This window comes from Arvicola amphibius, chromosome 2, assembly GCF_903992535.2.
Source record: "Arvicola amphibius chromosome 2, mArvAmp1.2, whole genome shotgun sequence".
Taxonomy (NCBI): Eukaryota; Metazoa; Chordata; class Mammalia; order Rodentia; family Cricetidae; genus Arvicola; species Arvicola amphibius.
This window is the reverse complement of record NC_052048.2, coordinates 78,217,108-78,241,473: the sequence shown is the minus strand read 5'-3', so window position 1 is coordinate 78,241,473 and position 24,366 is coordinate 78,217,108. Positions and strand designations below refer to the sequence as shown.

The 24,366-nt window shown below is 42.2% G+C and overlaps 2 pseudogenes; one reads left to right on the top strand and one right to left on the bottom strand.

Moving 5' to 3' along the window:
- Positions 1–3,365, top strand: part of LOC119808085 — a 30,691-nt pseudogene extending 27,326 nt beyond the window's left edge.
- Positions 3,366–11,759: 8,394 nt separating this feature from the next.
- LOC119808081 overlaps positions 11,760–24,366 on the bottom strand; it is a 232,692-nt pseudogene continuing 220,085 nt past the window's right edge.

The window sequence follows — 24,366 nt, the reverse complement described above, 5'->3', positions numbered from 1 at the left end:
TAATACAGTTTCTGTGTGGTTATTTCAGGTGTAAGCTAGCCGGGCCTTTGGGTCAAACAAGCTGCCCCTCCATGCAACAAATGCCAGATAAAATAGGACTCATTTTGCAGCAAGCATTCACGGTATGTGTGTAATGTGGTTATGTGTTTGTACGACCATGACATATACGTGGAGATAAGAAGACAACTTTGTGGTTTCTACTTCAGGACTGCAGAAATGGCTCAGCAATTAAGAGGATTTTCTGTTCTTCCAAAGGCCATGATTTCAATTCCCAGCAACCACATGGTGGCTCACAAACATCTGTAGTTATAGCTGGGGTCCTCTTGAGGAAGAAACATGGTCAGTTGTCTTCATCAACTAAGACCATGAAACCCAATATGGACAAGTTCAACAGAACTTCCATATAAAGGCTGCTCATGCATTCTTCATCATTGACAAGACATATTTTTGTTGTTTTTGAAAACGTACTATGTTATCAATTTTGTTTGCAAAAGGATAAAAGATCCTATTCTATAAAATTTGTTTAGGAGACTAAAGTAAATGTGTAACACTGATTTAAAATAATGTACAAAGGCAGTATGCCCTGTGAGCTGAATCATGGATCACACTGACAATGATCTACAAGGCACTAATAGTTCTGGATACTTAGATGGTCTTGATGTTTGCTGAAAAATTCCTATAAAACTTATCTCCAAACAAACCAACAAAGTTAAGCCTGTAGCTCGACTTCAATGGATTATTAGCAGGATGCCTGCAAATGCCCCACCAGGTGATGAAGAAGGATTTGATTATAATGAAGAACAATGGTAGGACTTTAAAAAGTGTGAACTCTTTGGAAATCAGTGAAGATTTCTAGGACACCTTTTTGGGATTTTAAGATAAACATCTTAGGTGAAACGGATGACACACCAGTTCATTTCTGTGACAAATATGGATTGCCTATTAAAGTCTGTGGAAGAATAATTCCATGCAAGCATGTCTTTTGCTATGACTGTGCTATTTTACATGGGGAAATGAGATAAAATGTGCCCAGGCTGTGGTGATCCTGTGCAGTGAATAGAGCAGTGTACACGAGGCTCTCTCTTCATGTGTAGCATTGTTCAAGGATGCAAGAGAATGTATCTGTCTCAGAGAAACTTACAAACTCATATCAACCATCACCATATGAGATTTGGAAAGCCTGTTACCCATGGTTTACTTAACAGTGTTTATCTTCCTATTGACCCATCACCAACTGGAATCCGTGATTGTTTCATAATGACACCAGGCAAGCATCATATGAGCCATATTCCCCCAAAGCAGCACATTATGATGCTTCCACCTTCTCTTCAGCATGTGCCACAAGAGCACTATAATCAGCCACATGTGTATATTCGTGCTCCTCCAGCAGAATTGTGTATGGCTCCACCTCCACCTTGTTCAGTCAGTCAGAAAACCTTCCGTATTTCAACAAGAAAACACAGCAATTTAATAACTGTCCCTATTCAGGATGACTTGAGTTTAGGTGCTAGAGAACCACCAACTCCTGCCCCAACACCTGCTCATCATCAACCTGAATATCTCCCTCACATTATGCCTCCACAGCAACATTATGCACCACCCCTACGTCCACCACCATTAAACCTTCCAATGTCACATCCTCTCCAGGCTGCAGGTACTCTTCACTTGGTACATAGCCAAGCTCCACCTACACCAATGACCTCTGCTCCACCACCAATAACCCCCTCTGCCTGAGCATATTATTGCCCATATGCCATCTTATATAAGTCATCCTCCTCCAGGACCCCCCACACCTCAGCATGGTGGTCCACTTGTAACTGTGCCCCCTCCTCACCATTACAATCCTAACTCTTTACCCCAGTTTACTGAAGATCAAGGAACTCTGAACCCTCCATTTACACAGCCAGGAGAAATGAGTCCTGGTATATGACCTGCACCAAGAACTCACCCACCACCTCCACAAATGCAGGGCCCACTTTCTCAAGCCCCACTACCTGACCACATCATCCAGATCAAACAAGATACTGGCCATATTACCAGTGATAATAGTGTTATGAACTGAATATGACAAGGAAAAAGATAAATTTAGTCAATCTTTTAATAAATATTTCTTGGAGGAAGGAAAAATACCTCTTGAGGTGGCTATAAAACACAAAATCTTGTCTCTTAAAATGGCCTTCAATATGGAACTTAGGATTGCTTTCAAATATTATATTGCAGTGCAGATAACTGTTAATTGTGTATGATGAATTGACCCTGAAGTGACCATTTATAAAAATTTGAAAAATTTTCACTGTTCCATTTTCAAAATACTGCTTTTATTAAATCCAGTGTTTAGTTTTCCTTGTGATGCATTGTGTTAACCTCTATAAAAGGATTAAATTTCAAGATAATAGTTTTATGTGAATTTAAGTACAGCCATAAATTTTTTCTTTATACCATATGCTTTACCACTAATTTTCCAAAGGGAAAATAAAGTCCTAAAAGTAAAAATCTACTAAAATTATAACAAGACAGACTGTTATTTGATAGGGAATTATTTCAAATTTTAGGCATTGAACTTCAAGGGGTATTAGTAGTAGTTCACTTGGATTCTTTTTTGTCTTTGGACTGCCTCAGGAGCACCAAAATATATCAGAATTGCTATTTCAGTGTAGTTGTTTGACATGTCCCAAAGCATTCTAATTGTTTGGGAAAGTCCTGGCTTTACAAGCTCTAGACAGGTGGTGAGATGCTGTTTTCATTGATGCTTTTTTTCTGAGTGGTTAGAATCACATAATTCATCTCACTTAAGTTATATCACTTTATATGGTTGTTGGAATGGTGTTTTTTGGATGAAATGTGTTCTATGTTCACTGTCTTAATCTACATTTTAGGGATGACTAAGCTTTATTTAAATATGTATTACTTCATAGTACTTTGATTCTGTGTTTTAGTGTGTTCTTGTTTATGGAAATATAAACTGTGTCTTGAGTGCTGTGGAAGAATTTGACTAATGTATTAGCAAATGGTGTTTCTTGAAAAACCAAAAACTAGCATTTACTCAGGTTTCATTGCTGTGATTTTGCCCTCTAATTTGTAAAACTATCATTTCTTTAGTAGTTGTTTTTTGTTTGTTTGTTTTATAAAGCATTCTAACATTGTAGTGTGGAATCAATAGTGAAGACAATCAGATAATTTTGAATTAGACAGAAAAAAAGTAATACTTAGATTGTGAAGTTCAGTGCAATGAAAAGTGCCTTTGTAGTCAGTGTTTGCATTTTTGGGACTTGTTACAGACCATTGAAGATGACCACTCAGTTTATACAACTTTCGTCCATATAAGTCTTCATTCTTACAATATTATTATATATCCTTTGAATTGACTAAACCGCTGTGAAGCTTTTTCCCCCTTAAAATGGTGCATAATGTTAATATGGTGTGCAATATGCAGATATCATTTATTAGGTAGTTTGTAGTATATGTGTAATAAGAGTGCAGTGGGCTGTGTTCCCAGCATCCATCTGACTGGCTAGCTTATACCCGAAATAAGTACACAGAAATTATATTCATTTAAACACTGCCTGGCCCATTATATCCAGCCACTTCTTGGCTAATTCTTACATATTCGATGAACCCATCTCCATTAATGTGTATCACCACTCGACTGTGGCTTACCGGCATGAGTCTAACCAGCATCTGTTTCGGAGAGGAGAGCCATGGCATCTGGCACACTGCCTTCCTTCCAGAGTTCTGTTCTGTCTACCATGCCCATCTAAGGTCTGCCCTATCAAAAGGCCAAGGCACTTTTCTTTATTCAACCAATGAAATCAACACATAGAAAGAAGACCCTCTTACACCATATATAAGTTCAGACATTGGTTTTTGACAAAGTGTATACTGATTGGTGATTCCAAAGAAGAACGGTGTTCTTTTTTTATTGATTTTTATTGAGCTCTACATTTTTCTCTGCTCTCTTCCCTGCCTCTGTCATCCCCTTCAACCCACTCACAAGGTCCCCATGCTCCCAATTTACTCAGGAGATCTTGTCTTTTTCTACTTCCCATGCAAACTAGATCTATGTATATGTCTCTCTTAGTGTCCTTATTGTTGTCTAAGTTTACTGGGATTGTGACTTGTAGGTCTTTGCTTTTGGTTTAAAAACCACTCTTAACCACTGAGTCATCTATCCAGCCCCATTATTTAGTCCTATAAGTACAATTCAAAATAGTGGATTTAGAAATGTGGATAGAGTTTACTTTCTCTTTCCTTGGTGATTGGAGCTTTGATGATTGTGTTTCCTTTTTAGCATGAATTTGCTTAATTTTTGCATTTTAATTAGTTAAAGAATAATTTAATTAGTTAAAGAATTAAATTAACATAATTAACTCCTCACTGAGTAACAAGTACCTATCAACTTGATCAAAAAATAACCATATCTTGACAAGTACCTAATGACTCCGATGTCTTATAAATTTGCTGTTACAAATAACACCAAACCCTATGCTTCACTGTTTCCAATATTTGTTAGCTTTATACAATAGTTTTGGAAAGTGTATGAAATGTGGTACTCAGATATTTGCTAAAAGTTGTTCAGATGTATATTTAGAATAGAATCAAAACTTAGGAAGTAAAAGTATAGCAGTTTTATTGACTTGAAATCCTAGTGTATTAGTCAGGGTTCTTTACAGTCACAGAACTTATGAAATGAATTTATCCACTTTTCTATTATATATGGATCAGTCTGACTATCTATGTATGTTTGTGTATAAATATACACACACATATATACACACACATATATATATATATATATATATATGAAAATGTATTGCAATGATTTACAAGCTACAGTAAAATGACTAGTTGTGAATGGAAAGTTCAAGAATCTAGAAGTTCCACAGTACCATGAGTTCTGGGTGTCTCATCTGGTTTTTGCATATGCTATCATCCCAACGAACTAAGCTTCAATGTCCCTGAGGGAATGGATGTGCCGACAGGGTGAGGGAAAGCAGACAAAAACTGCCATACCACATTTCTGCTTTCACTGTCCTTTCAGAAGACAAGTGACCCAGATTAGAGGTATACCTTCCAGCCTCAAGGTCTGGATTAAAGGCCTGTGTCATTCAGCCTCAGGGTCTGAATCATCAGCATGTTATCTCCTTGCCTTGAGGCACAATTGTGCCTTCAACTTCTGAATTACAGTTTATTCGGGATATGGTCACATTGACAGCCAAGAATAGCTGTTATGATCCACACCTTATCAACTTGGCATTCAATGATACTGACTCATGTCATGGTTAATTGCCAAATTAAAAACAGTAAAAAAAAAAATCCCAGTCATAATTTTGCCTAAACATAACTATCCCACAAACAAACCCAAATGCATTATATATTTAAAATAGTGTCAAAGTCCCTTCAGGGACATCTTTGTAGCATTTCAAACTTGCATCTGTTAACCACTGATATTCTCTTAATTGATGTTACAACATAAGATAAGGAGATTCAAAAAACATGCTAATATCTGTACAAATACATTATTAATAAAATATAACAGATACACTCATGTCAGTCATAATCCCCATTTCTGAAACTGTTTACATGACCTTAGATGGTATTCAAAACTGTCTTCCTCTACTACCCATTTTGTATTTCTTCCACCATCTCCAAGCTTTTCATTAGGTCTTGGGCCTTTTCCTGAAGAAGTGACAGATTATTTCATTACTGATCAGTCTGTGCCCTATATCATCCTTCCTGGATTAGATTGTTATAGTTTCCCAGATGCCCTAAATTATCTCTGGCACCCCAGATATAATCCTTTTTTATTTCCATTGTAGAGAGGCAGTCCAATTTCTCCATGGTAATCTAGACATATCACCCATTCTAATGACGTTAAGTACTTTCTTAGTCTGTTGGTTTAAGGGCATTTGCAGTTCAAAGTGAGTTGGGGAGATCTCAGTTTACTATTCATTGTAATGTGTGCTATGACTCCTGACAGGAACATTCCTCCTTCTGGAACCAAAACTTTTAGGTCAGCAGTCCTTAAGGTTGTGGAAACACTGTGAAGATTTCCCTTCACCAGTGTCTTTCAGAATTGTCCCAGAAAGGGCTTCTTATGCTACACCTGTCCATTTCTGGGTATTGGCTAAATAATGTACAGAACCCAGTACTAGTCTTCTCTTTTTAAGTCAAACAATCATAAGGAACATCCCATGATGTTATCAGTCCATGCTTAACAACAGAAGGCAGTGTAACAGGAGGGAATACCATAGGTATTTGGTTAATTCTACATATAGCTTGTTTATGCATTCAGGACCTGCTCGGTCCTGATCTTTTTTATATCACTTCTTTTGGATAAGAGATGGCGGCTGTGCATGTCCTGATTTATAACTTGGTGGTTCCAATAACACCCAGTTCATGATGGTCAGTTGTGGTCACATGGTGATGTTATGGCCCATTGTCAAATTCTCAGTTCTCCAAGTGGATGGGATTAATGTTATATCATCTAATGCTTACCAGTATATATTTTTGAAAATGATTCTATGGGCATCAGTGGTAGACAACTAAATTTACTTTAAGAGTGATTGTATTATACCTATTCTCCAATGCTTCTTTCCTTGTATGGTATTCAGTTTTCTTCTTTTCCAGTGTGTGTGTGTGTGTGTGTGTGTGTGTGTTTAGACAACACAGCACACCATAGTGATCTCCCTGCTTTTGTTGTAGTGCTATTTCATTTGTATTTTAGTAAATCGAGCTTGCTTGAAGATCTGAATGCAAAATATTCTTAGTAGTTAGCCATACAGAGCAAGCAGATGTGGCGTACAACTTTAATCCCAGCAGCCACAATAGTTAGCCATTAACACTGGAAAGTGGTTGTGCACATCTTTAATCCCAACTCTACAGAAGAATATAAGCAAAATAAGAAAGAACATGCTCTCTTTCAGTCTGAAGATTTCATAGATGTAAAAACTAGTGGCGTGGCTGTTCGCTTTTCTTATCTTTAGTTTGAACCCCAGTATCTGTTTCTGGCTTTTTATTATTGGTGCTATAATTGGCGCTCACTGTTTGGGGGCATGAATTCATGAAAAAGACAATTGCGTCTGGCATTTTAGTCACCAGGCCATGCCACGTAGGTAACGAAATCTCCCAAGATCAAATTCTTAGAGAAGGAGATGATGCTATTATAGAAAGGCCAAATGTATACAATGATCACACCCTGGATTTAAGTCATGGAGCAGCTTTGAATGCTTGGGACAGAACTAAAGAAATAGTAAGAAAAATTGAATCATAAAGGACAGATTAATAGAACCCAAAGGAAGCCCTTATGGATTTCTTATAAAGATTGACTTCAGTGATAAATAAAATGGAACTAAATTCAAAAGCTAGGCAAAAAACAATTGAGTTTCTGATTGTTGGAAAATGCCAGTTCTCTATGAAAAAATATGATTAGGCATTTAAAGGCCAGGTCAGCAGCTTTGGAGGAATGGAACTGAGATACAATTAATATTGAATCTCATGACCATGATGCTGCATGAATAGGAGAGTTGATATGCAGAGGTGTTTGGAAAAAAGTTAAATGTTATAATTGTGACAAACAAGGTCACCTTAAAAGAGATTGGAGACAAGGCATTCCAAGAAACAATATTTTTTTTCTAAGAATAGCAAATCAGGTGCTGGAGAGATGGGTCAGTGGTTAAGAGCATTAGATTATATTTTTGTATACTGTAAAAAAATTTGCATATTTATACAAATTTGAAATGAATTTTGTTAGAACATACTGTACATATATTTCTACTCTTCTTCAAGGCATTTTACCTAATTAACTCATTTAACAATGTAATAAAATTTTTATTTCTTAAAAGTTATAATTGCCAACTGCTTATTTTAATAAAAAAATGCAGTTTAGTATTTAGACAGCTACTACATTTGAACTTGTACTCATATTAGGCATGTTTTCAAGGTCAAACAGATACACTTTAAATATACATGTCTTCTTGAAACACTTCAAATATCTGCAGAATGTGGCATTTGAGATGTTTTAATAACATAGGTTCTTATGTAACAATGAAACATGTCTGCTCCTGGCAACACTATTCTGTTACAGAGAAGACAGACAATGGGCAGCACAGAAAATCCACATGGAATTTACTTTCTTTGTGTCAAAAGTGCGCTCACCTCCACTGCTGACAGTATGCTGTCCTAATTGGACAAGTAAGACACACATAAAAATGACTTGCAATAATTGTTGAGACAAGGCGGGACAAACCTTCAAAATATAGTGCTTCACAGAAAAGTCTCTCGAATATGCTAGACATGTAGGGCGAAGATGGATGCCCCACCATTACAGAGGAACATTGGGTGACATGTAGCCAGCTGTTTCTCTCATTTCTCATAATTTTTGGAATTTACTTGCTTGCATGTAAAGTTTTCCCAGTTAATATTTTCCTCCTGGGTCTCTTTCAGAGCCAAAGACACATACCCGCAAAACACCATAGAACTAAAAAACAGTAAATAAATTAGAAAAAATGAAAGAATGAATTCTTAACAGTGTGTCACAGTCCTCAGAGAGACAGCTGCCAGAGCTAGTTAATATGAACTCTTCTGGTCTTGCATAAAAGCAGCTGTGGTTTTCTGCCAAGCCAGCTTCCTCAGTGGCAAAACCTTCTTTGTTTTGAATTTAATATAGATAGAACATCTTAACATGGGAACACAGTTCACAGTGCTATTAGGTAACAATTCCTAGACATTTTTTTTGTATTTGTTTCCTCTTTTGTATCTATGAGAACTATAGCATTGGTATAGTTATCTTTTTGATCAAGCATCAAGATTGACATCTTTCATAGTCTCCAAAGCAGTCTACTTTTCAGTGTCATTTACTTGATTTTTATCGAAGACCTGTGGTATAAGATGAACATGCCAAAGGCATTTTTAATTTAATTTTTGTAATTTATATACATTCCTGCAAGACTTTGAGGTAATACTTGATGGAGGAGTGTCTATATGTTAATTTTATTGGCTAATAAAGAAACTGCTTCGGCCCTTTAATAGAACAGAAAATTAGGTAGGTGGAGTAAACAGAACAGAATTCTGGGAAAGAGAGGGGAGACACTTCAGGCAGTCTCCATAGTGAGTCTCCATGCTTCTCCTCTCCGAGATGGACGCAGGTTAAGATCTCTCCTGGTAAGCCACACCTCGTGGTGCTACACAGATTACTAAATATGGGTTAAAGAAAGATGTGAGAATTAGCTAATAAGAGGCTACAGATAATGGGCCAGGCAGTGTTTAAAAGAATACAGTTTCCATGTAATTATTTTGGGTAAAGCTAGCCGTGTGGCAGGACGCAGCCCGCCGCTCCTTCTACAAATACTGTCCGTAAATATCCCTCTGGACCTCAAAGATATCAGCTCTGGACCTCAAAGATATCCTGACTCATAGGGAAGCCAGGCTATACCTAGAGCTGAAACAGGGCAGCTGTTGAGGGGCAGAGCAACAATAGGACAGTTTGGCCCTGAAGATGAAAGTGTCTTGACTTATTGGGAAGCCAGGCTACCTGCAGCTGGGAAGCAGTGGGGACTCATGTTCTCCCTGCAGGATATAGCAATTCCCACCCTCTCCTGGAGTGCCCCTACTGCTGAGCTCTTTTCTGTTCACCTAAGGGAAAGTAATAGGAGAGCTTTTCCTTTCTTGGGCAACCGAAGAAGGTACTTCTAACATTGTGCTAAAAGGGGAAGCCCTGCAGAAAAGGAGTAATCTCCTCTGGCTCCAGGAAAAAGTTGTCACTTCTTCTGCTCAGCCTTGTTAATCCTTTCTAAGGGAGAATCTTAGAAATGTTTTTCAGCTTAGTCCCCTAAGGGATGTCTTAGCCAAGTTGTTGTATACTATGTGGAATGAAGATCTTCACCCAAGTCTCTTTTGTGAAAGAGATTTATTTGAGAATGTGGATGCCAGGAGAGTGGTAGCCTCTGCTGGTAAGGTGCATGACAGCCTGCAACTGAACAGGCAGAAGTGCTTACATATGCTCCTAAGGCATAGAACTTTCCCAGATAGAAGTTTATCTGCTCAGGGATTGATTCATTTTCCCTTCTCAGGGATTGCTTAGTTTTCCCTTCTCGGGGATTGGTTAGTTTAGTTGGCCAAGGTCAGGGATGACTCTGATTTCAGAACCAAACTGTTTTTGTGCCACTGATCCCTTTTAGACTTGTGGCTCTAATCTTAGGGCCAGGAAATATTTCTTTCAATGGCTCTGATTCTAGGGACAATGGATGTTTCTTTGGCCCTGGTGTGAGAGTCAGTGTGTGTTTCTTGGGTCTTGGGTTCAGGGATAAAATATTTCTTTCCCTGGCCCAGGTCTCAGATCCAGGATGAATTTCTTTCACTGGCTCTGGGTCAGGTTACTCAGGGATTAATTTTTTGTTGTTGTTATTATTGTTTGTTTGGTTTGGTTTGTTTTTTTGTTTGTTTATTTGGCTGGCTTTCTTAACCTATAGTGGTTATGAATAGAAGTGAATTTAATATCTGAACATGCTTAGGAATACAAAAGCTCCACATGACTATGTCCAGACTCCCTAAGTAAAATAACCATGCTTCTATTGTTAAGGAAAAGTATTGTTTTGGAAATCTCTCTCATGCTTTCCTTCCCTGCTGCAGATAAGACATCTTTCTGATTTCTTCTGTCTTGAGTGTTGTGGTGGCTATTTGTGATAGTCAAACTCACTACCTCCATAATTATCTAAAACCCAAAGAGTTGTGTACACCTGTAAGGGATATTTCTTAAAGGTTTTGAAATTAAAAACCCATTTTTAATCTAGATGTTTTAGGTGATGAGATTCACCTTTAGCTTCTTGGTTGCAGTGCACACCTTTAACCCCAAGAGTCAGGAGGTAGGTAGAGACAGTCAGGCTTTACAAGTTTAGAGTCATCCTGCTCTGCAGAATGCATTCCAGGGCTACACAGAGAAACCTGTCTTGGAAACAGGCAATAATAAATCAAACAAAGATAAAGATTCACTTTTAATCTGGATTAAACCTTCTGGTTTTAGGTGGCATATATAAAAGATATTGGAGGAGGAAGCTCTCCATTTTGGCCTGCTTGTGTTATCTTTGGCTATGAAGTTCATTCATCCTGCTTCTTTGGAATTTTGGTATATATGGAAGACCATCTGAGACAACTTGCCTAATGGACTAAACAACTACCGGACTCTTTAAGCTTCCATTCATAGGCCGCTATTGTTGGACTACTTGGACCACAGTTTGCAAATAATTCTAATAAACCCACTTTCTACATACATAGAAACTCATTCTATCAGTCATGTTCATGTAGACAACCAGTGAAGAAAGTGGTTGGTTTTTTATTGTTTGTTTGTTTGTTTGTTTGTTTAACCTGCTAACTGAGGAAGATTTTCTGGCTAACAGTAATGTTCATAAACACATTCTTCCCAATTATTCTCTAACTGTTCAAGTTTCCATGAAGACTACACATTTTACTAATGTTCATTTGCCAACTGTTTGCTCTGAATTTCAGGAATAAAACTCCTAAAGAATGGAACTGTAATCCAGTCTTCTGAGAGGAGAAAGGCCTATTATCTTTTTTATTTAGAAATATCAAAAATGATAGAAATGTAATGCCTAAAATATACTTAAAGTCCTAAACAAAAATGTTAATGCAAAAGGGCCATGCCAATCTCTCCAAAACTTCTTGTAAAATCAGTGTCTAAGTAGCTCATATCCTTTTGGATTTGGTGTTTTGCCTATCAACTAAGCATTCATACAGTAGGAAGCTTCTCAGGTTCTTTTCAAATGCTTAGCATTATAATGTGATTTCACATCTTTCCTCAATTAAACTTTTCTTCACATATTCCACACAGATAGAGATCCATATGCTGCTCCAGTTGCTCATTATTTGGGAATATCTGAAAGCAGACATGGTATATACTCTCACCAGCAGATAAATGGGAAATCATATGCCGTACATGGTCAGGTTTACACAAGTTTCCTTGATCACAAATGGACAGACATACCTGGTAAAGATATCCGGTGGAAATGAGAAGAAAGCACGAGATGCAAATGAACCCACATAGGAGTTTATTAAGAGGGGTTGTATTCAACCTGCCCGAGGAAATGGTGTGGAAGGAAAAAAAGAGTAAAAACGGTGCATCCAGGCTTTAAAGGCTTCCTAGCACATGCAGAAGAGGAGAAAGACGTGCCTACGTCAGACTCTGATGATGGGCCATGCTATGCGATGCACCTGCGTACAATGGCTTTTGAGTCAGACACTGATGACACAGATGGCTGGCAACCCACACATGCGCACACAGTGGGTACGTGCGCCTGCTTTAGAACCCGGAGGTGCAGCCTTACAGGTGGTTAAAAGAATTATACCTGGCCATGCCTTTGTGCATGTCATCTTGTAGATACAACTGCCACTCTTTTAGAAACTTTCCATATATCTGACACACAAACTGCTTTTCCTTTGTATGAACAGTATCGTGTTCTCTCAAATGACAGCACTGAAAATCCTTTTCCACACAGATTTCAAAAACATTTTCATCTGTGATCTCTTTTATTTTCTTCCATGATGGCATTCTTAAGCATATCCTGGTCTAGGCAGCTAGACATATGCTTGACTACTAAATTTTCAGTTTCAAAACACTGACCACAATTGGGACACCAAAACGGACAAGCAGAATATTCAAATAACAATTTTTCTGGATACTGTTTATTTGGCAACGATTGTGCCTGAAATTGTCTAGCATTTCAAACATCTCTTATCTCAGACTGCTCATCATGGTTCTCCTCCACGTCCATCTTCTCATCAGCATTTCCTAGCTGATTTATTGTCAGATCCTGAGGTTCTCCACATCTCTGAGCATGTTTCTGAAACTGTTTGTGAGAGACCTTCACCCCTTATTTTCAAAGGGATGAGAATTTCCTAGTAAAATGTTTTAAAATTAGAAACAGACTAGCAGCACTTTCCTCCCCCCACCCCCAACCTGGGAGATTCCAAGTACAAGGTCATTTAGCCCAGCCAGCCAGCCACCTAGTGATAAAGAAAAACAAAGTGAGCCTACTTAGCAGGATGCCAGGGAGCAGAAGACCTTGCACCCATGCCAAAAGCCACTTCCAAAAGCCTTTTTGGAGATTGCACCTTTTAAAAACTAACCCCACAAAAGCATTTTTAACTTTTCTCTCTCTCTACCTTGTTGATTCAGGGTAGTGAAGAGGAAGTTGCAGGTGAGCCAGTAATTGCCTGTACCTGCTTGTACTTGCAATGAAAGAGTTAAACCTCGCAATTTGCAGTCCTGTCCTCTGGGGGTGGGGGCCATACTCAAGGCACAACAGTTTGCCCTTGACAAGTATTTGTCCACATTTACCACATGCACAGGTATTTTCGATGCGTTTGGCTAACTAATGAGATGGCAGGTCCTCAGTTATTGGGAGTCCACAGAACTCAGAACTTGTATTGTCAGCATCTTCTTCTCCTGGAATGCTATTAGTGGTGGTGGTTGGGGGGGTGGGGAGTTTCGATTTGGGGAGGCCTCGCCAGTGAGCTGTGCCATAGCTAAGACTGTTAAGCGCCCTGCGTTGGTGCAAGCCAGGTCGCGAGTTAGAGCACCAGGTTCGTGTGATTTTGTCACAGAGCGGTTCTGTGTTGCGTGTCTGTGTGTGAGCGGTTTGCCACGCCGTCTTGTTTTGACGGCGGTCGGGTACACTTTTAAAACTTTTTGGTCGGCAGGTTGGAGGAGTTGTGCTTTGGCGGAGGCACACTGTGGATGAACGCTTTATTAGTGGCCGGCCGGCAGCTGGCTTGCTGTTGTTGGGAAACCGAAACCGGACGGCTTTTCCTGCCAAGCGGGCCCGGCAGCCCGTCTCGGGACCACGGGACCCCGTTTTCGGTCCCTGGTCGCGCATATGTGTGCTTGTGTCAGCCGAGATCGGAAGTGACATACGGGAAGCGACGCCATATTGGCGGTTGTCATGGCAAAGGTAAGCAAAACCGTAGTACGGAACTACGTATCCCATGAGGCGTCGGAAAAAAGACCATAAGTGGTGCCAGAAGCCGCCCAGCCGCCATATTTGTTCCGTTGCCATGGCAACGGTTAACAGCAACCTCCGGAAGCGGAGGCGGCAGAGGAGGAAGTTCCTTCTCCGTCCGCCATGTTTGTAGTTTTTTACCTAGAGAATGAATCCCCAAGCCGAGGGAACCCCCAGATCTCGGGCCCCCGCCCCCCGCCTCGGCTCATGGCTATGCGTGAGCATTCCCCTCCTTCCCTTTGATGTGCTCATGAATATTCAGAGATCTGCTCCACCCCCAGACCCGCCCCAACTCTAAACTTAAACCCTAATGCTAAGGCTAATGCTGACCAACCCTCCACCCTGAGCCTGACCTCCAAAGCTAAGCCCCGGATGTCTGTGTGTGTTTGTGCCTCTCTCTCTGTCCTCAGCCCGAGGTTATTGTGTGAGTGTGTGTGTGTGTGTGTGTGTGTGTGTGTTTGTGTGTGTGTGTGTGTGTGTGTGTGTCTGTGTCTGCGTCTCCTCAGCCCTGCCCAAAAAACAATTTTGCGTGGCCCTGCGGTCCTAGGGGGAAGGAAGACAGTATCTTTGACCGTGAGCCATGGCAAGGAAACTGTCAAGCGTCTCCGCTTCTAAGGGCCTATTTAGAGAAGCTTCAACAACAAGTTGGACGGTAGCTCAGCCTGTGAAGTGTGTGGCGGTGTGGTGTATGAGGTCCCGAGTTCGAATCCCAGGTCAGGGTGGTTCTTTATCTCGTGTTTGTTGCATTTTCCCACGCTTTCTTGCGGGGCGGAGGGGTGAAAAGTTTTGACGGTGGTCGGGTACATTTTAAAAATTTAAAATCATTTTAAAAATTTAAAAATCTGAACCCCATCCAGGCTGATTCAGAGCGGTTTAGACCAGTTCAGACTTGTTCAAATCGGAATAAACCGGGTCAAACCGAATTAAATAAGTTCAGACCGGTTAAAACCGGTTCACACCAGTTCAGACTGGATTAAACCGGTTCAGATGAGTTCAGACTGGATCAAACCAGCTCAAACTGGATTAAACCGGTTCAGACTGGTTCAAAGCACATTAAACCGTTTCGGACTGGTTCAAACCAGATCAGAACAGTTCAGTCAGGATCAAACAGGTTCAAACCAGATTAAACCGGTTCAGACCGGATTAAGCACGTTCAGACTGGTTCTAACCTGATTCAACCGGTTAAGACCGGTTGAAACCGGTTCACACCGGAATAAACCGGTTCACACCAGTTCACACAGGTTCAGAAAGGTTCAGACCGGTTCAGAATGCATTGAACTGGTTCAGACCGGTTCAAACTTGATTAGAACAGTTAAGACCGGTTCAGCCTGGTTGAAACCGGTTCGGAACAGAATGAAGAGGTTCATACGAGTTCAGACCTGTTCAAACCGGACAAAATCGGTTTAGACCGGACTAAACCGGTTCAAACCGGTTCAGACCGGCTCGAAACGGGTCAAACCAGCTCAAACCGGTTCTGACCGGCTCAAACCGGTTCAGACCAGTTCTCACTGTCTCAAGCCAGTTCAGACCGTTTCTGACCGGTTCAAACTGGTTCAGAGCAGTTCAAACCGGATTGAACCGGTTCAAACAGTATCATACCGGTTCTGACCGGCGGAAACCAGATAAAACCGGTTCTGCCCAGTTCGAAGCGGATTAAACTGGTTCAGACCGGCTCAAACCGGATTTGACCAGTTCAAACCGGATAAAACCGGTTCTGACCGGTTCAAAGAGGATTAAACTGGTTCAAACCGGATTTGACCGGTTCAAATCCGGTTTGAACCGGTTTAAGCAGGTCAGAACCGGTTTAATCAGGTCAGAACCAGTTTCGGCCGGTCTGAACTGGTTTGAACCAGTCAGAACCGTTTTGATCCTGATTGAACCGGTTTAAACTGGTCAAAACCGGTTTAATCTGGTTTGAACCAGTCAAAACTGGTTTAATCTGGTCAAAACCTGTTTGAGCCGGTCAGAACCGGATTTAGCTGGTTCGATTCGGTTTCAACTGGTCTGAGCCGGTTTCATCCGGTCTGAACCGGTTTGATCCTGTTTGAACCAGTTTAATCCGGTTTGAACCGGTCAGAACTAGTTTTGAGCCTGTCAGGGCCGATTTAATCTGGTTTGAGCCGGTCAAAGCTGGTTTAATCAAGTCAGAACCGGCATGAGCCAGTCAGCACTGGTTTGAGCCGTTTCGAACTGGTTTGATCCGGTCAGAACCGGTTTGAAGCGGTCTGAACCGGTTTGAAGTGGTCAAAACCAGTTTGAGCCAGTCAGAACCGGTTTTATCCGGTTTGATCCAGTCAGAACATGTTTGAGCTGTCTGAACCAGTTCGAACCTATCAGAACCGGTTTTATCCAGTTTGAACTGGTCTGAACCGGTTTAATCGGGTCAGAACCGGTTTCAGCCAGTCTGAACCGGTTTGAACAGGTCAGAACCCTGTTTGATCCTGATTGAGCCGGTTTAATCCGGTTTAAAGCGGTAAAAACCAGTTTAATCTGGTTTGAACCGGTCAAAGCTGGTTTAATCCGGTCAGAACCGGTTTGAACCAGTCTGAACCGGTCAGCACTGGTCAGAACCTGTATGAACCAGTTTAATCAGGTCAGCCGGTTTGAGCTGGTGTGAACCGGCCTAATCCGGTTTATGTCGGCCAGAACCAGTTGAGCTGGTCTGAATCGGATTAATCTGGTTTGAACTGGTCAGAACCGGTTGAAACCAGTTTGAACCGGTCAAAACCGCTTTGAGCCGGTCTGAACTGGTTTGAATGGTTTGAGCCGTTCGTGCCGGAATAAACCGGTTCAGACCAGTTCAGACCGGTTCAAAGCAGCCATCTTCCAGCGGCGACAGAGGACCAGAAGTTCCCTCTCTGTTCACGATTTTGCAGTTTCTTACCTAGAAACTTAACCCCCAGAAGCTGGGACCCCCAGATCTCGGCTCCCAGGTATCCCCCTGGGCTCGTGACTATGCATGAGCGTTGCCCTCCCTCCTTTTGATGTGCTCATGCATATTCAGGAATTAATCCCTCCCCCAGACCCTACCAGGGCTCCATCAACCCTCCAGGATGCTGGCTCAGGACCAGTCCTGGGGCCTCATACCTATGCATGAGCGTCCCCTCCTTCTTCTTGATGTGCTCATGAAAATTCAGTGCCCTGCTCAGTCCCCACACCCACCCAGGGCTCCATCCCCAGGTAGGTCGAGGCCTGACCTGGTGTCCCATGGTGTGTGTGTGTGTGTGTGTGTCCGTGTGTTGTGTGTCCGTGTCTGCCAGCCTGCTGCCTGCCTGGGAGCCACCCGAGGAGCAAGGCCGGGCCCGGGTCTCGGGTGGGGTAACGGGATACTGTTTCTCCCCGAGGGTCCTTCGGGACTCACATGTGTGGCTGGGAGTCCGGACGCGGGACCCGCGTGTGTGCGTAAGTGTCCACGTGTGCCCAGTCCCCAGGAGGCCTGAAAAATTTTTCGCTCGGCCCCATGCGCAGTATCTTCATCCCTGAGCCGGTGCGTGGGAGCTGTCCAGTGTCTTCGCTTCTAATGCCAGATTTGGAGAGGCCTTTTCAGCGAGCTGTGCAATAGCTCAGCCTGTTAAGCACCCTGCTTTGGTGCAAGCCAGGTCCCGAGTTCGACACTTGGGTTCTTATGTTCTTGTCACAGAGCGGTTCAGTGTTGCGTGTCTGTGTGTGTGCTTCGGGTACACTTTTAAAACTTTTTTGTCTGGGGGTTGGAGGAGTTGTGCTTTGGCGGAGGCACACTGTGGAAGAACGCTTTATTAGTGGCCGGCCGTCCACTGGCTCGCTGTTGTTGGGAAACCAAAACCGGCCGCCCGTACCTGCCACACCTGCGGCCCGTCTCCGGGCCCGGGACCCCGTTTTTGGTCCCTGGCCGTGTGTGTGTGTGTGTGTGTGTGTGTGTGTGTGTGCGCGGCTGACACCAGAAGTGACATATGGGAAGCGACGCCATATTGGCGGTTGCCATGGCAAAGGTAAGCAAAACCGTAGTACGGAACTACGTATCCCATGAGGCATCGGGAAAAAAGACTGGAAGTGGTGCCAGAAGTGGCCCTGCCGCCATCGTTGTTCCGTTGCCATGGCAGTGGTAAACAGAAACCTCTGAAGCGAGGCGGCAGAGGACCTGAAGTTCCCTCTCCGTCCGCCATGTTTGTAGTTTTTTACCTAGACAATGAACGCCCCCCAGCCGAGGGAACCCCCAGATCTCGGCCCTCGGCCACCCCTCGGCTCGTGACTATGCATGAGCACCCCCAGACCCGCCCCAACTCCAACCTTAAACCCTAATGCTAACGCTAATGCTGACCAACCCTCCACCCTGAGCCTGACCTCCAACGCTAAGCCCTGGATGTCTGTGTGTGTTTGTGCCTCTCTCTCTGTCCTCAGCCCTAGGTCATCATGTGTGTGTGTGCGCGCGCGTGTGTGCGTGCGTGCGCGCGTCTCCTCAGCCCTGCCCGGGTAGGCCAAGGCCTGACCTGCTACCCAGGATGCTGCCCACCCAGACTCCACCGGGACCTCATGCCTATGCATGGTGTTCTGCCTATCAACTAAGCATTCATACAGTAGGAAGCTTCTCAGGTTCCTTTCAAAAGCTTAGCATTATAATTTGATTTCACATCTTTCCTCAATTAAACATTTCTTCACATATTCCACACAGAGATCCATATGCTGCTCCAGTTGCTCATTATTTGGGAATATCTGAAAGCAGACATGGTATATACTCTCACCAGCAGATAAATGGGAAATCATATGCCGTACATGGTCAGGTTTACACAAGTTTCCTTGATCACAAATGGACAGACATACCTGGTAAAGATATCCGGTGGAAATGAGAAAAAAAGCACGAGACGCAAATGAACCCACATAGGAGTTTATTAAGAGGGGTTGTATTCAACCTGCCCGAGGAAATGGTGTGGAAGGAAAAAAAGAGTAAAAACGGTGCATCCAGGCTTTAAAGGCTTCCTAGCACATGCAGAAGAGGAGAAAGACGTGCCTACGTCAGACTCTGATGATGGGCCATGCTATGCGATGCACCTGCGTACAATGGCTTTTGAGTCAGACACTGATGACACAGATGGCTGGCAACCCACACATGCGCACACAGGGGGTACGTGCGCCTGCTTTAGAACCCGGAGGTGCAGCCTTACAGGTGGCTAAAAGCATTACACCTGGCCATGCCTTTGTGCATGTCATCTTGTAGATACAACTGCCACTCTTTTAGAAACTTTGCATATACCTGACACACAAACTGCTTTTCCTTTGTATGAACAGTATTGTGTTCTCTCAAATGACAGCACTGAAAATCCTTTTCCACACAGATTTCAAAAACATTTTCATCTGTGATCTCTTTCATTTTCTTCCATGATGGCATTCTTAAGCATATCCTGGTCTAGGCTGCTAGACATATGCTTGACTACTAAATTTTCAGTTTCAAAACACTGACCACTGTAGTGTGGAGCTGCGGGCTGCGTTCCTGCCTCCCGGCTCCTGGCCAACCTGCTAGCTTTACCCAAAATAATTACACGGAAACTGTTTTCTTTTTTTTTTTTTTTTTTTTTTTTTTTTGGTTTTTCGAGTCAGGGTTTCTCTGCAGCTTTAGAGCCTGTCCTGGAACTAGCTCTTGTAGACCAGGCTGGTCTCGAACTCACAGAGATCCGCCTGCCTCTGCCTCCCGAGTGCTGGGATTAAAGGCGTGTGTCACCACCGCCCGGCTAAACTCATTAGTTCCAGCCTCTTACTCACATCTTGACTAACCCATAATCAGTAATCCGTGTAGCACCATGAGGTGGATCGCTTACCAGGAGAGATCTTAACCTGCATTCATCTCAGAGAGGAGAGGCATGGCTACTGCATATGGCGACTGCCTGAAGAGTCTGTCCCACGGCCTTCTCTTTCCCAGAATTCTGTTGTTTACTCCGCCTACCTAATTTTCTGTCTCTTAAAGGGCCAAGGCAGTTTCCTTATTAATAATGAAAGTAACACATAGACACTCCTCCATCATTTCCCCTTTTTTCTGTTTAAACAAAAAACAAAGGCTTTAACTTTAACATAGTAAAATTACATGTAACAAAACAGTTATCAAGCAAGAATTACAATATTTAAATCTATTTTATCTTTTATCATAACTAAGGAAAGCTATAACTATCTATTTATTCTTCAACTCCATCAAAGACTCCAGAAGGATATAATATTACCTAAGTAAACAAGTCATATGCAACTTTCAAACTCTAGAAATGACAGAGACAACTCGCTGCCTGGACAGTCACCCAAAGTTCCTCTGTACCATTGGGGCATCCATCTTCGGCCTTCAGGCCCATAGTATCCAGCAGACATTTCCATGAAGCAGGAAATTCCAATGACAGTTCAGTCACTTTCTGCTATGTCCTGCAGAATGTCTCGCAGACTCTTTCACGAATCAGGAACCCGGAAAGACCATCTCACCTTTAGGCAAATTCAGCAGTCCTCTCTCTGCGGGTTCTTTGTGTCCAGTTTATGGAACAGTCCAGGCAAGAGCAGTTTCTTGCCCAAATGGCCATCAAACTCCATAAGGAGCCTCTTCGATGCCCATCCTCCTGTTGAAGTAGTTTGGTGCTGCCAGGAGCAGACGTGTCTCATTGTCATGAAAAACCCTAAGTTATTAAAACATTAAATGCCATATTCTGCAGTCTTTGAAAGATATGAAGAATGTCTATCTGAAATATATCTATGCACATCTAGAAAATCTAACATGACTACAAGCTTGAATGTTATCGATGATCATTCATTAACAACCTATATTTCCTAATTATACATTCCATTTTAAATGAACTACACAATCACAATAGCTTAATCAGATCAGAAATACATATACATATAAGAAAATTGACCTTAAAATCCATACCAATGCAAATTATTCATAGCTATATCATATCCCCCTTTAAATGTAAAAACATTTATAAACAATATCTGGGAATATGGGCGCAGTTTTTTCTCTCCAAACTGCTTCCTGCTGAATGGGGGCACTGTTATTAGGTCTTTCATGGTGTAACCTGTGTGCCAGGTTCATCTCAGTCAGCAGTTGAGCGAAGTAATTTTTTGAGGGTGTTCACAGCAATCTTTCAGGAGGGTGTGGTCTATCATACCATATTGGGATAGAAGCAATCCATAGGGTATCATTTTCTGTAAAAACAAAAGAAGAATCTCTTTTCCAAAGTATCATATCCTTAGATCCAAATTCTGAAGTCAAGGTATTTTCAAGGTATCTTTCTTGGTTTAGTTCAGCAGCATTTATAAACAAATCTTTTAGCAGCTGTTGCTCCTTCCTCAGCATTCAAACAATTCAAAGAGAGGATAATAGCATACAGTATCAAGATTCTCTGTGTATTTTCCATCTTTATGCGGCTTTACTTAACCTCTATTTCTTTTATTTTTACTTTTATTTTTTGAGACAGGTTCTCTGTATATCTTTGTCCTGGAATAACTCTGTAGACCAGGCTGTCCTTGAACTCAGAGATCCTCCTGTCTCTGCCTCCCAGGCATTGGGATTAAAGGTGTGTGCTACCACCCCTTCAAGTCACAGAGGTCAATCTACCTCTACCTCCCAAGTGTTGGGATTAAAGGTGTGTACCATACCCGACTACTTCCTTTTTTCTTCCTTTTTTACCCTAAGAACTTTAAGCTTATCATGCATATATTTTAACACAGTGTAAATCATTTAGAGGTTTTCTCTGTTTTTGAATCTCTCTTTACTGTATCTCTCTCTTTTTCTGACCATATGAGCTTTTAAATTACTGAGCAATATGGGTAGGATTCAAGCCGTGGCTTTGCTGGCTAGATCCAGCCCGTTCCTTAGCTTTCCAGTATCACGGTGGAGGTACCCGCTGTAGGCATGTTTATCACAAAACTCTGTGGCGGTTCAAGGTCCCTGCCAACAAGCAAGCTGCAACAGTGTTAAACAACAATCAACAGCTCCATAGTCAGGACCGCATGCTTGAAAGAGTCTGTTTGCCCTGGCAGGAAGGCCCAGAAAGCTGGCATTTTAAAACAGCAGAGCTCTTTTCCTGCTACGGCTGAAAACTGAAAAACACACGTTCAGACCCAAGAAATTGCTGCTACCAAGAGGCCATGCTTTACTCTATTCTTTCCCAAGCTTTCTCAAGCTTTCTGTGGATTCAGTTATCCACGTTGGGTGCCATTCTGTAGTGTGGAGCTGCGGGCTCCGTTCCTGTCACCCGGCTCATGGCCGCCCGGCTAGCTTTACCCAAAATAATTACACGGAAAATGTATTCTTTTAAATACTGCCTGGCTCATTAGTTCCAGCCTCTTACTCACATCTTGACTAACCCATAATTAGTAATCCGTGTAGCACCACGAGGTGGATCGCTTACCAGGAGAGATCTTAACCTGCATCCATCTCGGAGGAGAGGAGAGGCATGGCTACTGCACATGGCGACTGCCTGAAGTGTCTGTCCCACGGCCTTCTCTTTCCCAGAATTCTGTTCTGTTTACTCCGCCTACCTAATTTTCTGTCTCTTAAAGGGCCAAGGCAGTTTATTTATTAATAATGAAAGTAACACATAGACACTCCTCCATCAGCCCACAATTGGGACACCAAAACGGACAAGCAGAATATTCAAATAACAATTTTTCTGGATACTCTTTATTTGGCAATGATTGTGCCTGAAATTGTCTAGCATTTCAAACATGTCTCTTATCTCAGACTGCTCATCATGGTTCTCCTCCACGTCCATCTTCTCATGAGCATTTCCTAGCTGATTTATTGTCAGATCCTAAGGTTCTCCACATCTCTGAGCATGTTTCTGAAACTGTTTGTGAGAGACCTTCACCCCTTATTTTCAAAGGGATGAGAATTTCCTAGCAAACTGTTTTAAAATTAGAAACACAGACTAGCAGCACTTTCCTCCCCCCACCCCCAACCTGGGAGATTCCAAGCACAAGGGTCATTTAGCCCAGCCAGCCAGCCACCTAGTGATAAAGAAAAACAAAGTGAACCTACTTTCCAGGATGGGAGGGAGCAGAAGACCTTGCACCCATGCCAAAAGCCACTTTCAAAAGCCTTTTTGAAAAAAAAAAAAGCCTTTTTGGAGATTGCACCTTTTAAAAACTAACCCCACAAAAGCATTTTTAACTTTTCTCTCTCTCTCTACCTTGTTGTTTCAGGGTAGTGAAGAGGAAGTTGCAGGTGAGCCAGTAATTGCCTGTACCTGCTTGTGCTTGCAATAAAAGAGTTAAACCTGTCCTCTGGAGGTGGGGGCCATACTCAAGGCACAACAGTTTGCCCTTGACATGTATTTGTCCACATTTACCACATACACAGGTATTTTCGATGCGTTTGGCTAACTAATGAGATGGCAGGTCCTCAGTAATTGGGAGTCCACAGAACTCACAACTGGTATTGTCAGCATCCTCTTGTCCTGGAATGCTATTAGTGGTGGTGATGGTGGGGGAGTCTCATTCCTTCTAAACCACTTCTGTCATCCACACTTACAGGCTTTGGGGTTTTCCTACTACTGTTTTTAATGCCAACATCTTCCTCAATGTAGTATCGATAAAACACCTCTTCAGTTTTATCTTCTAATTCATCATTGTCTGTAGATTCATTTCAGTCTTTGTCGGCAACTTCAGTGATGTTTAAGTCTTTCATCTCATCTGTAGGAATATCTTCCGGCTCCACTTTGATAATAATTCTGTTCATCTCGGTTGCTCTATTTTGTCTTCACCAGCCACCATTCCAGACTCCATTGTGCCTTTTCTGCTTCGAGTGGTGGAAGCTGAATCACCAGGTACCTGGCTGGCATCTTCTCTGTATTTGTTTGTGCAGAAAATGGTTTGGAAGAATACTTTATGCTCACCTTCCTAGACCTGGATGGAGGGGGTAGGACCTTGGATTTCCCACAGGGCAGAGAACCCTGGACTGCACTTAGGACTAGAGAGGGAGGGGGAGGGGGAAGGGGAGGAAAATGGGAGGAGGTGGCAATTTTTAATAAAAAACAGAAAATAAAAGAAAACTCTCACCAATTTCTGCTTTGATGTTACCATCTTTGCCATCTCTAATATCTACTATTCGGTGGTAAGCTCTCACCGTGCTTTGATATGAATGTCTGTTAGTGCAGCACAACACATGCTCATCTAGTAACTGTTTTGTTTTTTTTTTTTTTTTTCGAGACAGGGTTTCTCAGTAGCTTTTGGTTCCTGTTCAGGAACTAGCTCTTGTAGAACAGGCTGGCCTCGAATTCACAGAGATTTGCCTGCCTTTGCCTCCCGAGTGCTGGGATTAAGGGTGTGCACCATTATCGCTTGGCTATCTAGTAACTTTTCACAGCTGAAGCTAATTCCACAACTATCACAGGTAAAACTCTGCCCAAAG